This window comes from Notamacropus eugenii, chromosome 6 (genome assembly GCF_028372415.1).
Source record: "Notamacropus eugenii isolate mMacEug1 chromosome 6, mMacEug1.pri_v2, whole genome shotgun sequence".
NCBI lineage: Eukaryota > Metazoa > Chordata > Mammalia > Diprotodontia > Macropodidae > Notamacropus > Notamacropus eugenii.
In genome coordinates this window covers 378,883,307-378,900,901 of record NC_092877.1, presented here as the reverse complement: position 1 = coordinate 378,900,901, position 17,595 = coordinate 378,883,307, and the positions used below count along the sequence as shown (strand labels likewise).

Genomic DNA, 17,595 nt, shown 5'->3' with positions numbered 1-17,595 from the left:
ATCTTTTAACTGCCAAATCCAAAGGCCTTTTCTCAGTCCTCATCCTTTTTGACCTTTCCGCAGCCTTGGACACTATTGATCACCCTCTCCTCCTTAACACTCTCTTTTATTTAGGTTTGCAGCACACACACCCCACCTCCCCCCACCCCCAATCTGTCCACCTCTCCTGGTTCCTCTCCTACTTCTCTGACTGCTCCTTCTCTGTCTCTTGCTAAATCTTCATCCATATCTTTCCAACTAAGAGCAGGGTCCCACAGTGCTCTATCCTGGGCTCCTCTTCTCCCTCTATATTATTTCACTTGGTGCTCTCAGCAATGCTCATGGATTTAATTACCACCTCTATGCAAATGCTACTTGTATAGCTTTAACCTGCCTCCTGACCTCTGCTCTCACATCTCCAAATATCTTTCAGAAGTCTCCAGCTGAATGTCCCTTTGACAACTTAAATTCAACACAGTCAAAATGGAACTCATTATCTTTCCCCTTCTACTTTCCCTATTACTGTTGAAGGCAGCACTGTCTTCCCAGTCCCCAAACTCAAACCTCAACTACTCAAGCCCTCCTACCCAACCCACAGCCAATCTGCAGTGAGGTCATCTGTATCTTGGCAACTTCTCTCATATGTGCCTCCTTTCCTCCTCTGAAACCACAACCACCATAGCACAGACCTTCACCCCCTTTACCTCTGGGTTCCTACAGTACCAAGTAGGATCTCCCTGCCTCATATCCCCCCTCTGATCCATCCCCTACTCAGCTATCAAATCGATCTTCCTAAAACACAGGTCTGAGTCAAAAGACTCAAGTTTATTAAATGGGGTAAAGATGTGATATTTCTCCTCCAGGATCAGATATGAAGCCCTCTGTTGGACTTTCAAAGCACTTCATAATCTGGCTCATTGCTACCTTTCTAGTATCCTACCCCTACCTCCATCCTCCCCTGGACATTCTCTGTGATCCAGTGACAGTGACCCCCTTGCTATACCTTAATCATGACACTCCCCCTGCTTAAATTAGGTCATTTTTCTTGGCTGTCCCCCATGCTTGGAATCCTCATCAACACCTGTTGGCTTCTGTCAAATTCCAGATAAATCTTACCTTCTCCCTAATCTTAGTGCCTTCCTGCTAATATTATCTCCAAATATATATACATATGTACACATACATATATACATACATACACATACATATATACATACATGCATATATCTTGTTAGTACAGTCTTGTTTAGACTTTGAGCTTCTTGATAGCAGAGACTGGTTTTTCAAGTTTTCCTTTCTTTTTATCTCCAACACTCCAGTACCTGGCATACAGTAGGTGCTAAATAAATTAGTTGACTGGCTGCTATGTCCTGGGCAATGGAAAGAGTGTTAGTCCTAGAGTCAGAAAGACCTTAATTCAAATCTAACCTTAGACACTTACTGGTTGTGTGACTCTGAGCAAGTCACTTAACCTTGTTTGCCTCAGTTTCCTCATTTGGAAAATGAGCAGGAGAAAGAAATGGCAAATCCCAAGAAAACCCCAAATGGAGTCATAAAGAGTCAGACATGACTGAAATGAAGCAACAACTACAAGCGTGGGCTCATGCGGTCAGAAGATTCAGATCACAAAATTCAAAGGTCATCTGAGCTAGGGCTTCCTCCCTTTTTTTATTTTATGAACCCCATTGCCTGGCAATCTTCTGGTGAATCCTGTGGGTGGATGAATTATGCTTTTAAATGGATAAAACAAAATATGTTGGATTACAAAAAATTCAATTATAATGAATTTTAGTCATCAGTTTAAAAAAAAACAAGCTCACAACTAAGTCCAAAGGGCTATAAAGCAGTGGATATCATTTGGCCACCCAGCAATACCTCTAACAGTTTTATACTCCAAAGAAATTGAAGAAAGAGGAAAAGGATCCATGTGTACAAAAAATATTTACAGCAGCTCTGTCTGTGTTGACCAATAACTGGAAATCAAGGGGGTGACCATCCATTGGGGAATGACTGAACAAGCTGTGGTATACAATTGTGACAGAATATTATTTGGGACAAGGTAGGTAGGTTCAGAAAAATCTAAGATGGCTTATGTGAATCAGTGCAAAGGGAAGTGAGCAGAACTAGAACAGTGTAACAGCAACATTGTAACTATGAACAACTGTGAAAGACTTAAGAACGGGACATTGGAACTGAGTTTTGCAACAAGCTAGGGACTCTGAAGAGACGCCACAGTGATGACAGATAGTGTGTCCTGTACAAGGACAGAGAGGAGGCCAGCTGGGCTGCAACAAGGAGTTTGTGAAGGACAGTAATGGGTAATAGGCAGGACCCAGATTGGGAGGGACTTTAAATGCTAAATAGACAGGCTTGTAGTGTTGCCAAGAAGCAAACGTGGCCCCTGCATGACCTATGCTTTAAGAATCTCATCGGATTATAAATTTAAAGCTAGAAGAAACCTTGCAGATCACGGGATGAACTGATCTTAGATCTTGAGCTAGAAGGAACCTCAGGGGTCATCAGGATCAAACTCCTCCTTTTACACATGAGGAAACTGAGTCCCAGGGAGAGAAAGACTTGAGGTCACATGATGAGTAACTAGCAGAGTCAGAATTCAAACCTGGGTGTTCTGACTTCTAGTTCAAGGCTCTTTCCATCACATATTTGGGGAGCCCCCTTGCCAGCAGCCTTCACAGCACAGTTTAGGAGGCCCCAGTTCAATCTTCCCTCCATGGGTCTAATGAAGTCAACATGGCCCAAGCCCAAGAAAAGTCTCAGCAACCCTTGGGGTGCCCCTGCATCCTCTGTGCCAGGGAAGCTTACATTCCTCTCCCAGAGGCCCAGGTTTTCATGAACCAGTTCTTCTACTTTAGCCCAAACACTGATACCAGATCCTCAGGGTCCCTGGCCAGAGGAAGAAAGAGGCCCGTTCATCGGTGATTTCCCAGCTAGGCTCCCTTGTCTTTCACCTTCTGGCACCAGCTGTAGGAAGCAGGATCTCTCACATATCTGGCCTCTCCTGTATCATGGGGATTTCACACTTCCTTTTCTCTCAGTCTGACCCAAGATGACAATTCTCCAGGTCTATCAGGGTGGGCTTAGCCCAAGCTCAGGGGAGCTCTGGTCCTGGCAGCCCCCATGAAAACCCCTTTAAATTCCAGCTGAAATACAGATCGGGGGAGGGGAGAGGAGATCCCTGCCCTGTGATTCGGGAAGAGGAGAGGCACTATGGGAAAAACTCCCTTAGGAAAACAAAGTGTGTGCTCTGAATCCCAGAATCAAGTTATGATGATCCAATCCAATTTAACAAGTACTCATTAAGCTCTGCTAGGCCCCTTGCACTGGGCATACAAAGGCAAAAACAGAATAATCTGTGCCCTCAAACAGCTTACTGCTTACTGGAAGGAAAAAATCTGTCCCCAGCCAACAACATACAAAATAAGTACTCAGTGATGGGGGAGGGGCAGGGAGCATGAACAGCCTTGGGGATGGGGATCCCCCAAGGCCTTCGAGAAGAAGTGGCACCAGAACTGAGGCTGGAAGGAAGCTGGTCTGAGGCTCCGAGAAGGAGACACAGAGGATGGCATTCCAGGCATGAGGGATGGCCTGAGCAAAGGTATGGCTGCAGGAGGGGGAATGTCATGTTTGAGAAGAAGGAAGGAAGGAAGGAAGGAAGGAAGGAAGGAAGGAAGGAAGGAAGGAAGGAAGGAAGGAAGGAAGGAAGGAAGGAAGGAAGGGAGGAAGGAAGGAAGGAAGGAAAGAGGGAGGGAAGGAAGGAAAGAGGGAGGAAGGAAGGAAGGAAGGGAGGGAGGGAGGAAGGAAGGAAGGAAGGAAGGGAGGGAGGGAGGGAGGGAGGGAGGGAGGAAGGGAGGGAGGAAGGAAGAAGGGAGGAAGGAAAGGAGGGAGGGGGCTTGCACCAGAGTGGCAGCTACATGACTGGAGAAAAGGAGCCATAAGGAAGAGATGTTATGAAAGAAGCTACATATCCATTTGCTGATGCAAAGGCTATTGGGATAAATGACTTCTGAGATCTTTTCCAACTCTGAAGTTTTTCCAGTAGTATAAGCTGTCTGCTGCGCTCCTCCCTTATGGCACAGCCCTTGAGCAGTTTTAAAGGGAGGGAAGCCAGGATTCCCCAGGGACCCACTCCCAATGAAAACTGTCCCTTGAACCAGATATTTCCAGAGGCCCTGCAGAGGGAGGGCTGCCTTTCCAGTCTTCAGAAGGCAAACAGTGAAGCTTACGCTGAAAGGAATCTCTGACACTGTTTTCTCACCTGCAGGGAATTTCACAAATGGGAGGAAGGAAGGGGCGGTATCAGGAGTTCCCCAGAGAATTCTGGGTATCACAAAGCAACTTGTCCCCTCTCCATCTCTTCCCATTTGGGATTACCAGGGGACAGTGAGAGTCTTTCTGGTCTTTCTGCTGGGTCTGCCCACATGATAAGAGAGCATCCGCCAAACTGCCCTGGTTGGGATTTTCTGATACAGTTTCAGTTTTTTATTTTTGTTTTTTTTAAGCTCATCTTCCTCCTCACTTCAAAGGACCCTTAGATCTTCATGGCCAGGTGAGACTGAAGCTTAGTTAGATCATCATTCCTAAGAGCAAGGACTGTTGACCAGCATGAGAAACACTCATGTAACCAGGACAGTGCTATCCAACATGTGCCCATTGACCAGAGGGAAGGAACTTTCTTACATTCCCTATGTGCTCCCCTCAGCAGGTGCCCTCACCTCCTGCTTTGCTGAGATAAAGCTCATCCAAACAATCTCCTCAGGTCCCCTTTTCCACACATCAAAGATTGTGTATCAAACGATACTGGGTGTGAACTCAGATCCTAGCTCTGTTCCTTGCTCCCTGTGTAACTGTGGGCCAGCCATTTCACCTCTGCAGTCCTGTCTGCCCATCTGTAAATGAGGAGGTGGAGATGGCTGACCCCCAGGGAACCTTTCAGCCAGTGACCTCTGATCCCATGAGCCTCTCCTTCTCTCTGTCCCAGAGAAAATGGTCAGTTGGCCCCTTTTCAGGGTTACTTGCCCTCTACCTGTGCCCTTATTACCATCTCCTGCCTTCTGTTCTCCTGCCTTCTCTCACTAAAGTTATTGTTACTTCTCTTTTATGTATATTCAAGCTCTTCCTCTCTATGGCTACTTCTCCCTCCCTTCAAAGGTGCTCAAGCCTCCTCTATTCTGAAAGTGGGATACATTCTCCCACAATCTGCCATACCTCCAGTGGAAATAGCCAACTAGCAATGGTCCTGGGACCAGCCGGGAACAACAGAAAACCACCTGATGCCATCACCTAAAGACATCGACAACCCCATGGTATGGGACGTACAGGCTACCCTTTCTACACATGTACTCTACATGTGTGCCCTCATCAACAAGTAAATCCTTACTACGCACCAGGCACTGTGCTAAGTATGAATGCCCTAAAGGCATGTTCCACAATCATGACTATTTTCCGAACATGCCCTCCCCCACTAGTGATATGGTAACCTGTAAAAGTGTGCCTCACGTATGCCTGTTGGAAATCTATTCTTATCATTTTGTTTCCCAGACTGTTTGACTGAATATCTTTCATTTTGAAGTAACATGTCCAAAGTTGGCTATGTTACATTTAAAAAAAGCATAAATAACTCCATCTTGCCTTTATCCACCATTTTATGAAGTTTGGTTTCAGCTGCCTGTAAGTCACCAATTTTGGAGAAGCCACAAGATTAATCTCCCTCCCCCGGTCACTGGATTTAAAGAATGTCACAAAACTACCCCCTCCCTCTCACCTCAGTGTTTCCCGATCACCTTCACCATTAAGAAACCAGGAATCTCCATCTCTACATCCTGTTTTTCCTGTTTTTTCACTCCCTCCAAACAGTGTAGAAATCAATGGTCAAGGTCCTTGGCTACTGAGAACCTTGGACCTGTTTGTTTCCAGATTCACATGCATTGCTAAACAAATCATTGCTGTTTCTTTATTCACCATAACAGTTACGATGGACCAATGGTGAACAACAGTTACGGTGACCAATGAAGAGACTGAAACCACAAGTATTGCCATGTGACTACTAGACCTTTGCTGAAAGAACACTCTAGGACACTATTTCTACATATGGGATTCCTTGGCAAAAAACTGCCCATTTCTGGACCTCAGTGTTCTTCTAAACCAAATCCAGATGAACCTCCTTAGAAGTGAGAGATCCCTGACCAGAGTACCATGAGGGCTGCCTTTAGTAAGCCAATGAACACTCCGTTAGGGAAGTTCTTACTGGCCTGGGAATAGGGAAAACTTCTCATTCAGAAGGGTATGGCTAAAAATAGAGTTCTCAAATTGTGTAAAGATTGATCATGTATATGTGTGTGTATGTATGTATATATGTATGTATAATGTATATGTATGTATGTATGTATGTGTGTGTGTATGTATTTTAAATCCAGAAAGGTCCCTGATCTGACCTTTCAATTATTGCAAATTAAAGGCTGTGAATTGCTTTTCCTTTCTGTGATATATAGCTTGTGTTTGGTTTCTTGTTGGTTTTTTTGTGGGGGGAGGCTTTAAATTTTTTTCCAGTTACATGTAAATACAGTTTTTTCATTTCTTTTTTTAAATTCTGAGTTTCAAATTCTCTTCTTCTCTCCTTCCCCCTCTTTGAGAATACAAACAATTTGATAGAGGTTATACATGTGCAGTCATGTAAAACATATTTCCACATTAATTATGTTGTGAAAAGAAAACACAGACAAAAAAAAAACAAGAACAAGAAAGTTAAAAAAGTATGCCTCAATCTGCATTCAGACTCCATCAGTTCTTTCTGTGGAGGTACATAGCATTTTTTATCATAAATCCTTCAGAATTGAATAGCCAAGTCATTCACAATTGATTATCATGCAATACTGCTGTTACCATGTACAATGTTCCCCTTGTTCTGCTCATTTCACTTTGCTTCAGTTCATATATGTCTTCACAGGTTTTTCTAAAACCATTCTGCTCATTATTTCTTACAGTACAGTAGTATTCCATCACAATTATACCACAACTTGTTCAACCATTCCCAGTTGTTGAGCATCCCCTTAATTTCCAATTCTTTGCCATCAAAAAAAAGCCACTATAAATATTTTTGTACATATAGGTCCTTTCCCCGTTTTTTTCTCTTTATGATATAGACCTAGCAGTGGTATTGCTGGGTCAAAGCAGTTGCACAATTTTATAGTCCTTTGGGCAGAATTCCAAATTACTCTCCCAAATGGTCAGATTGGTTAACAACTCCACCATTAGTGTCCCAGTTTTCCCATATCCCCTCCAACATTTCTCATATTCATTTCTGCTATATTGACCAATGTGATAGGTACAAGGTGGTATCTCAAAGTTGTTTCAATTTGCATTTCTCTAATCGATAGTGATTTAGAGCATTTTTTCATATGACTGCAGATAGCTTTGATTTCTTCTCCTGTAAACTGTTCATATCCCTTGGCCATTTATCAATTAGGAAATTACTTATATTCTTATAAATTTGACTCAGTTCTATATATATTAGAGAAATAAGGCCTTTATCAGAGAAACTTGTAGTAAATGTTTCCTCTAGCTTTCTGCTTTCCTTCTAATCTTGGCTGCATTGGTTTTGTTTATATAAAATCTTTTTAATTTAATGTAATTAAAATTAACCATTCTGCATTTCATAATGTTCTTTATCTCTGGTTTGGTCATAAATCTTCCCTCATTCATAGATCTGACAGGTAAACTATTTTCTTACTCCCTTAATTTGCTTATGGTATCACCCTTTAAGTCTAAATCATGTAATCCTCTCTGCTATTTGCTTCTGCTTTATGGGTGAGTTCATCCCATTCACATTCAGTTATGACTACTAACTTTGCATTTTCTTCCATCCTACTGTTTCCCCATTTATCCTTTCTCTCTCTCTCTCTCTCTCTCTCTCTCTCTCTCTCTCTCTCTCTCTCTCTCTCTCTCTCTCTCTCTCTCTTTCTCTCCACCCCCTCTTTTACCCTGTCCATCCTCAAAAGTGTTTATTTCTGACCACTGCCTCCCCAAACCCACCCTCCTTTCTATTACTAACCCCTCTCTTATCTCCCTCTCCTACTTCCTTTGTAGAGTAAGGTAGATTTCTATATCCAACTGAGTGTATATGTAATTACTTCTTTGAGTTAATTCTTATGAGAGTAAGGTTCCAGCATTGTTCACCACCACATCCCATCTTCCCCTTCATAAAAGTTCTTTAGAACCTTCTCAGATGCCTATCAGAGCATTGTAGTGGGGCCCAGGATGTCCTCCCAATGTGTTCTATAGTGGAACTATGACCCATTCCTGGAAGGAGCATACTCTCTCCTAATCCCAAGGACCCTGTGTTCTGATAGGTGAGCTTTCACCATATTTTACCCAAAACCAAGCCACCACACTACTTCTTGGTCAGTTTCAAACCACATTATAAGCCTGACCTGCGCTGTCCAGCTACCATTCCACCTACATGGCACTGAATCCTCCATCTTCAATACGTCACATTTTCTGTCCCCCATGCCTAGAGCATTCTCCCTTCTCATTTGTACCTCCTGACCTGACATCCCTGATTTCTTTCAAGAGTCATCTCAAATGCCACCTTCTTAAAGGACCTTCCCACTTCATCTATTCCCCACCCCACCACCCTCCAGCCACCCTGAGCCTTCTCCCCTAAAATTCCCTTCCTTCTCCTATGTAAGATCATGTATGTGCCTATTTATTTACATACTGTCTCCCCCACTGGTGTGTAAACTTTTGGAGGGCAAAGACTGTTTCTGTGTTTTTGTATGCCCAGCACTTGGCCTATAGTTAGTGTTCAGTAAATTCTTATAGACATCCTTCACTTTCCCACTTCTCCATCTTTCCTCAGACATAATCTCAGAGCTACTCAGAAGCCATCTTGGCAACACCCTTCATGAATAAGAAGAAACTCCTTGATAGCTTCAGCTATGGTCATCTAGCCACTGCTTGGTGACTGCTAATGAAGGGGAACCAACCCATCCTTGTAGTAACAGAAGGCCAGGTGATTCCATGCCCCCCAGCTTAACATCTACTCTACCAATAATGTGCTATTGTCTAAAGAAAAGTGTTTACTTGCCTTGTCTCTCATCTGCATCCAACAAGGCACACAAATTTCACAAATCAAAAAGTTCATTAAGCAGGTACAATGTGACTCCACAATACGCTTTCAGACGGACTAGTTCTGGCTCCTTTTCATGATAGAATTCGCTTTCAAAAAGAAAATGCAACTGTGTTGTGCAGCCCCTCCTCAGAAATCTTCCCTTTTCACACACCACCTCTGGTTTCTCTTCATGTACTCACTTGGTCAGTGAAAGCAGAAACTCACCCAATGGCAATCTTGTCAAATCAGAAGTAAGACTTGCAGAGCCCATGGAGAAGTGAAGCAAACCCTGCAGGGGGAACTGATGAGGGGATAAAGAATCTATTACTAGGATTAGGAAATTCAGACTCGTTAGCTCAAATAGCCTCCTCGCTGGTGTAGCTGTCTCTTCAGGAAGGGATTTAGGAATTCCACTGTCCCTGCTTCCCAGCTACCAAGGATACTTGGTTGGCTTATTCCCCACACAATAGCGGACTATTTGAGTCAAAAATAGGAGCGATTTAATGGAGCTTTGCAAGTATATGTGCTTTCAGAGAAAAAAACATGTAGTTCAGAAAAACACATGCAAATCCATCAAAAATAATTCTAGAAATTAAGAACAAAATCCTTAACAATTAAAGACAAATTCTCTGACACCAACTGAATATAGGTTCTTTGGGGGGGATGGGGGGGGTGGAGGATTTTTGTAAATTTGTTTTAAAAAATTATTTTAAACAAATACAAAATAAGAAAAGAAAAAAAGCATTGCCATATACACAGCAGAACATGAGAAGATTCAAAATATAAAGCAAAAAATTTCCGTTTCAAGAAAGCCTATATAATAAACACCACTCATTGTGTTCAGAGCTGTTCAGCTTTACTTCCTTGAAAGTTTTCTTTTCTTCTCTGTTGTGTACTTTTTACTTTGTTCTTTTTCCCCCTTCTTCTCCCCTCCATATGTATGGGTGGTGTGTATATACACACGCACATATTATATATGTGCGTGTGTGTGTGTGTGAATGTAAGTTCTTTGGAAGCAAAAACTGGTCTGTTTTTGTCTTTATACCCTCAGCACCTAGCTGAGTTTGGCACACTATAAGCCTTTGATAAATACTTACTGATTGATCAAATGATTACTAGATATGAAAGCATCCCTTAAGGAGAACCAAAGAAGCTTACAGATAGGGGCCCTGGGCTCAGCCAAATCATTCACGCAGTCGCCAAAGAAAAACTAAAGGAGGGGGTGGAGCCAAGAGGGCAGAATAGAAAGACGCACATACACATAGCTCCGAACCCACAACCCATAGAACTGCTACAGGGAAGTAACTCACGGCGAATTCTGCACCCAGAGGCCACGGAATATTGGAGCGAGGGAGATTTCTGTTCCAGAGAGACCTGCAAACCTCTCGTGGGGGGTCCTTCGCACTGCGGACTGGGCGCCGGGACTGGGAGCTGAGTACATCCCTGCCACAGAGAGGAAAAGATCCGAGCGGGCTTCAGGGACGGGATCTCCAGAGGCCACGCAGGTCCCTCCACCCACAGAGGGACCTGCAAACCTCTCACAAAAGGTCCGTGGCGCTGCAGACGCGGAGCCCAGCCCAGACCTGCTGCGGCCGTGGCCGCGGCACCGAGAGATACAGATCCGAGCAGGCTTCAGGGACGGGATCTCCAGCGGCCCCACACAAGTCCCTCCACCCACAGGTGACGGGGGTTGGTGAGAGAGTCTCTTTGGCAGGTTGACAGGGGAGTGGGGTGCCCCCATAACTCAGGCCCCCCCCCGGGAGGTAGAAGCTGAGAGGCGGCTGCAGACCAGGGCTCCCCAAGGGGGCAGGAGCCTGGATCCATTGTGGAAGGTCTGTGCATAAACCCCCTGAGGGAACTAAGCCTGAGAGGCGGCCCTGCCCCCACCTGAGCATCTGAACTTAATCTCACACTGAATAGCAGCCCTGCCCCCGCCAAAAGCCCTAAGGCTGGAAGCAGCATTTGAATCTCAGACCCCAAACGCTGGCTGGGAGGATCAGGAGGTGAGGTGGGTGTGAGGAGAATATTCTGAGGTCAAGTCACTGGCTGGGAAAATGCCCAGAAAAGGGAAAAGAAATAAGACTATAGAAGGCTACTTTCTTGGTGAACAGGCATTTCCTCCCTTCCTTTCTGATGAGGAAGAACAATGCTTACCATCAGGCAAAGACACAGAAATCAAGGCTTCTGTGTCCCAGCCCACCCAATGGGCTCAGGCCATGGAAGAGCTCAAAAAGAATTTTGAAAATCAAGTTAGAGACCTAGAGGAAAAGCTGGGAAGAGAAATGAGAGACATGAAGTCAAAGCATGAACAGCAGATCAGCTCCCTGCTAAAGGAGACCCAAAAAAATGTTGAAGAAATTAACACCTTGAAAACTAGCCTAACTCAATTGGCAAAAGAGGTTCAAAAAGCCAATGAGGAGAAGAATGCTTTCAAAAGCAGAATTCGCCAAATGGAAAAAGAGATTCAAAAGCTCACTGAAGAAAATAGTTCTTTCAAAATTAGAATGGCACAGATGGAGGCTAACGACTTTATGCAAAACCAAGAAATCACAGAACAAAGAGAGAAGAATGGAAAAATGGAAGATAATGTGAAATATCTCATTGGAAAAACAACAGACCTGGAAAATAGATCCAGGAGAGATAATTTAAAAATTATGGGACTACCTGAAAGCCATGATCAAAAGAAGAGCCTAGACATCATCTTTCATGAAATTATCAATGAAAACTGCCCTGAGATTCTAGAACCAGAGGGCAAAATAAATATTCAAGGAATCCACAGAACACCGCCTGAAAGAGATCCAAAAAGAGAAACTCCTAGGAACATTGTGGCCAAATTCCAGAGTTCCCAGGTCAAGGAGAAAATATTGCAAGCAGCTAGAAAGAAACAATTCAAGTATTGTGGAAATACAATCAGGATAACACAAGATCTAGCAGCCTCTACATTAAGGGATCGAAGGGCATGGAATAGGATATTCCAGAAGTCAAAGGAACTAGGACTGAAACCAAGAATCACCTACCCAGCAAAACTGAGTATAATACTTCAGGAGAAAAATTGGTCTTTCAATGAAATAGAGGATTTTCAAGTATTCTTGATGAAAAGACCAGAGCTGAAAACAAAATTTGACTTTCAAACACAAGAATGAAGAGAACCATGAAAAGGTGAACAGCAAAGAGAAGTCATAAGGGACTTACTAAAGCTGAACTGTTACATTCCTACATGGAAAGACAATATTTGTAACTCCTGAAACATTTCAGTATCTGGGTACTGGGTGGTATTACACACACACACATGCACACATGCACACATACATAGAGACAGAGTGCACAGAGTGAATTGAAGAGGATGGGATCATATCTTTAAAAAAAAATGAAATCAAGCAGTGAGAGAGAAATATATTGGGAGGAGAAAGGGAGAAATTGAATGGGGCAAATTATTTCTCATAAAAGAGGCAAGCAAAAGACTCATTAGTGGAGGAATAAAGAGGGGAGGTGAGAGAAAAACATGAAGTCTACTCTCATCACATTCCACTAAAGGAAAGAATAAAATGCACACTCATTTTGGTAGGAAAACCTATCTCACAATACAGGAAAGTGGGGGATAAGGGGACAAGCAGGGTGGGGGGATGATAGAAGGGAGGGCATGGGGAGGAGAGTGCAATTTGAGGTTGACACTCATGGGGAGGGATAGGATCAAAAGAGAATAGAAGTAATGGGGACGGGATAGGATGGAGGGAAATATAGTTAGTCCTATACAACACAACTATTATGGAAGTCATTTGCAAAACTACACAGATTTGGCCTATATTGAATTGCTTGCCTTCCAAAGGGAAGGGGTGGAGAGGGAGGGAGGTAAAAAAGTTGGAACTCAAAGTGTTAGGATCAACTGTCGAGTAATGTTCTTGCCACTAGGAAATAAGAAATACAGGTAAAGGGGTATAGAAAGCTATCTGGCCCTACAGGACAAAAGAGAAGACAGAGACAAGGGCAGAGAGGGATGATAGAAGAGAGAGCAGATTGGTCATAGGGGCAATTAGAATGCTTGGTGTTTGGGGGGGGAGGGGATAAAAGGGGAGAAAATTTGTAACCCAAAATTTTGTGAAAATGAATGTTAAAAGTTAAACAAATAAATTTAATTTAAAAAAAAGAAAGAAAAACTAAAGGAAAGAGTGGAAGAAGATTGTCTATTGCCTATGAAGAAGGAAGTGATTAAAGGAACTTGGAAGCCAAGGTATCCCATGCATATCAGATGCACCCCTGGAGACAGCGAGGAGTTGTGGAGGGTCAGACAGAGAAGGGTCCTCTTGATAATGGATTACAGTTACAGTGTCATTCCAAACCCACTATGCCAATCTAATCAGGTCACATGCAATAGCTTTCCTTCTTACTGGTCCCTATAACCTGCTCTCAACAGGGCTGTGAGTTGAAAACAACATCATGTCTCCTAAGTTCCAAAGCCTAAGCTTGATCTGAACATCAGTCAAGGTACCCCACCCTTTTCAAAGGACAAGTCCTTTTTAAATCAGGAAGATCTGATCCTATTAAAACAAGAAAGATGGCTCAATTCTGGCCTCATTTGCAGCTGCCATCCCTTTCCCAAGATTAAGATAAAGGGAGCAAAGCACCTCACATTGTTCCAAGAAAGTACCAAGAATTCAGTTAATAGTCATACTATACAAAGGCTAGCCTAGCAGATTCCTCACACAATAAGTAAGTCTTCTCAGGCCTTGGGTAATCATTTTGGAGGCTTGGAATCCTATATCCCATGAAGTGGGGTTTCCCTAAGTCTGGAATGGTCCCACTCTACTCCCATGTCTCTTATGTCAAACCAGCATGTTCCCTCAAATTCCTGAGACAACAATGGGCATTGTCAATGCCTAGGCAGGATCCCAAGGGAGATATGAAGCTCCAGAGATTTTGGATTGTAGACAGAAGCAGGAATGATAATAACTATGCAATCCATTGGAAGGAGTCTACAGCTAGATATTCACAGATGTTTATTGCCCCAACATATTTGGGAGATTCCACTAGAGTTATCCATAGAAGCTTCTATGGATGGTCAAACACCTTCCTTCCCTGGGTGGAGAAGAAGCGTGCAAAAGAGTAAGAAGTATATGAGGCAGAGGCTCATGGAGGGGGATGTTTTTATCACAGTTAACTATGCTATTTTACCAGAGTGGGGGGAAGAAAAGTGAGATAGCTTAATGAGCAATTGTACCACCATTTCCATGACTTGTGTCTGCAGGATCACCCCTTGAAGGCTGGAGCTTTCAGAGGAGCCACGAGAAGGGGATGGACCTGGTTTGACCTTCCATGAACATCAAAGGACAAAACTTCAGCCTCCATGACCCAGGGCTTTCTCTTCTCTTCGGAGCTAAGCGTATGTTACGTTGGACTGCCCCAGGGGAAGACAGAACTGAAAGGAAAGAGGACATAATTTGCATTTCTCATGTCTCCTGCCTCACGGGAGAGCTTGGAACTCACCATCCTGCAGTTACTGGATTTGATTCAGTTGTAGGTGGAATATTGGAAGAAGCCTTTGAGACTCCTTCCTAAACATGCCTGAGGATCATTTTTGTAATGTTGCTTGGTGCTCACAAGGGTCAGTGCCATCAACTCCCTCCATTAAAAGAGGATTCACACTAGACAAGCAAGAGGCTTCTGGGTAATCTGGAAGCCTTTGGTCCAACTGCTTGATCCCAAATCATATTTCCTCGTTTTTTCACCATTCTCCCTCACCTTGGAAGTCACCAAGTGGCAGCAGAAATGTTGACTTAGATTAAAGAATCTGATCAAGCTCTTTGTAGATGTTTGCATGAAGTAGCATATACGGGGCTGTGTATGTATGTGTGTGCACCTACGTGTGTATTTGTGTGCTGTACTTTTATAGATGTGTGTCTCTATGCCTGGGTGAGCATATGTGTGGGTGTATGTACATGTGTGTATACATATATGTGTATGTTGTGCTTTACAGCTATGTGTATATTTGTGTGTGTATGTGTGAATATGTGCATGTGTGTACATACTGTGTACATATGTACGTCTGAGTGTTTGTGCCATCCTTTGATTTAATTGTTTTAGGCAGGTCCTAGCAAAGAAACTGCTTCTAGAAATACAGATCCCCAGCCACTTTGCTGTTCTACCTAAGGCTCCCAAAGCTTCAGGAACTTGCCCAGGACCACACAGCCACTTCAGGACAAAGTCAAACAGTGAATCCAGGTTTCCCTGACTCAAGGCTGGTCTTCTATCCAGCAAACCATACTGTCTCTTTCCCCCTCTCTCTCTCTCTCTTTCCCTTTTTCCTTCTTTCTCCATCTTTCCCTCTCTCTTGCTCTCTCCCTCTCCTCTTCTCCCAACCTCTGCCCCTCTCTCTCTTTCTGTCTCTCTCCTCTCCTCCTTTTTTCTCTTTTCCCCTCCCCCTCTCTTTTTCCCTCCCTCTCCATCTATCTGTCTCTCTGTGTGTCTTTCTGTCTCTAACCTTCTTCCTTTCTCCCTCCCTCTCTCTCCCTTCCTCTCTCTTCCTCTTTCTCTCTCCTTTCCTTTCCCTCTCCTTCTATCTCTCCTCCTTTCTCCCTCCCTCTCCCCTTCTCTCTCTCCCTTCCTCTCTCTCCCTTCCCCTCTTTCCTTCTCTCTATCTCTCCCCCTTTCTCCCTTGTTCCTTCTCCATCTTTCCCTCCCTCTCCTCCTCTCTCCTTCTCTCTCTCTCTTCTTCTCTCCCTCCACCTCTATCTCCCAACCCCTATCTCTGTCTCTGTGTGTGTCTCACTAATTCTATCTCTCTGTCTCTGTCCCCACTCCTGTGTCTCGCTGTCTCTTTCTCTCTCTGTATGTATGTGTGTATATATTTATATGTTTGTATATACATATATAAAATAACACTTTTGCATGACTGCTACATTTCTGAATTTTGCATAGAGTCTCACTGTACAAAGGCACCATCTTTTAAAGTTATGTGTAAAAAATATTGCCCCCAGGCCAAGCCACATCAGCACATCTGTGCTATGTATGATAACCCACAAGGCTAACCTCAGGTTGGGACAACCCCCTTTATTAACCCCTTAACCAACAGTGACACTCAAAAGCTCTGGGGAATAGCTCTTGAAGCAGGAAGATGAGGAGACCTTCAAAGCAGACCACCTCATACATAAAGCCACAGAGACCAGACCAGTCCCTACACAGCTCTGCCCATGGGCTCTTGACGCTTTGGACTGGCACTGGATTGCCCCCTTAGGAAACTGGACTAAGCATAAACTGATTGGGGGGCAGGGAGACCAGACAAAAGTAGCCCCATTTCCTCTTCCGCAGGACTTCCTGGTTGGGGATGTTTATCTCTCCAGGGATCATTGATTAAGAGTGAAACTATGAAACACATAAGAATAAGCACATTATTTTCATGCTGAGGTTAGCAATATTTTTGTAGGTAGGAAGAACTGACCGTTTCACCTGGATATGAAGCCGGAGAGACCTGGGTTCATATCCCACTTCAGACACTTAGTAGATGTGTGACCCTTGCAAGTCACTCAGACTCCCTTTGCCTCAGTTTCCTCATCTGTCAAATGAGGGGCATTAGAAGAGATGACCTTGAAAGTCCTTTCCAGTTCTAAATCTATGACTCTATGTTCCTTTCATTATCCTTCATGAAAGTTAAGGATGATATCTATTCCTTCCCGAGAGATGTGTTCCCTTCTCCCAGCCTAAAAGGCCAACTTCTCAGTCATGGTTATCTCTGTACTTATGCAAAAGTCCAACAGAGATCCATCACAGTTCAGAAGTAATCCATTATCTCAAAGATAGTAAGTGGGGGAGATCCACCTTCTACCTGACTCTATCCATCTGGAAAGATTCCAAGGATGGACCAGGCAACAGACAGCACAAGAACAAGCTTAGTTCAGTTCTGAGTATTCTGAAAGGGGAAAAAATTCATACCACTGTCCCTCACACCACCAAGCTCCTCCTGGGAGAAGAGAGAAAAGAAACAACCCCATGAAGCCATTATGAGAAAGACAGAATTAGAAGGCAGAAGTAGTGTAGACTAATGAATTAACGTGTTAAGAAAAGCAATGAGAAAACAGGACAATATGGAAGAAAGTGACAGCTGAATAATCTAAACAGGGAGATAATAGATCCCCCTTTTCACCAGGTTCTCCCTCAAGGATTGGAGATCTAGTTACTGATTGTCTTTAAAAGTCTTTAACATTTTAAGGGATTAACAGCCATTCTCTGGAGAGTCTGGATGGACCTGGGAATGAATAGTGTGTTAGGAAGAGGACCCAGCTTCATATCTTGCCTCTGATGCATTCTCTATGTGAGTCTGGGCAAGTCACTTCACTTCTCTGGACTTCACTCTTTATACAATGAAGGCTTTGGAATTGATGTTCTCTAAGGTACCTTTCAGAAGGGACTGCTTTCCAGTCATGACTGGACAGAGGGACAGAGGAAGAAGATGAAGAGGACTCTTTCTTTAGGGAAATGTTTTAGCCTTTATTTTGCAA

The 17,595-nt window shown here is 43.6% G+C and overlaps 1 long non-coding RNA gene across 2 annotated transcripts; it reads left to right on the top strand.

Moving 5' to 3' along the window:
* Nucleotides 1–2,864: 2,864 nt before the first annotated feature.
* LOC140510293 (uncharacterized) lies at nucleotides 2,865–6,584 on the top strand. Of its 2 annotated transcripts, none has more exons than XR_011969172.1 (4): nucleotides 2,865–3,595; nucleotides 4,262–4,546; nucleotides 5,111–5,303; nucleotides 5,967–6,584. It is a non-coding gene; the product is annotated as an uncharacterized lncRNA (long non-coding RNA). The 2 variants fall into 2 exon arrangements; XR_011969173.1 differs by having other exon boundaries at nucleotides 2,866–3,595; nucleotides 4,500–4,546.
* The last annotated feature ends 11,011 nt before the right edge of the window (nucleotides 6,585–17,595 follow it).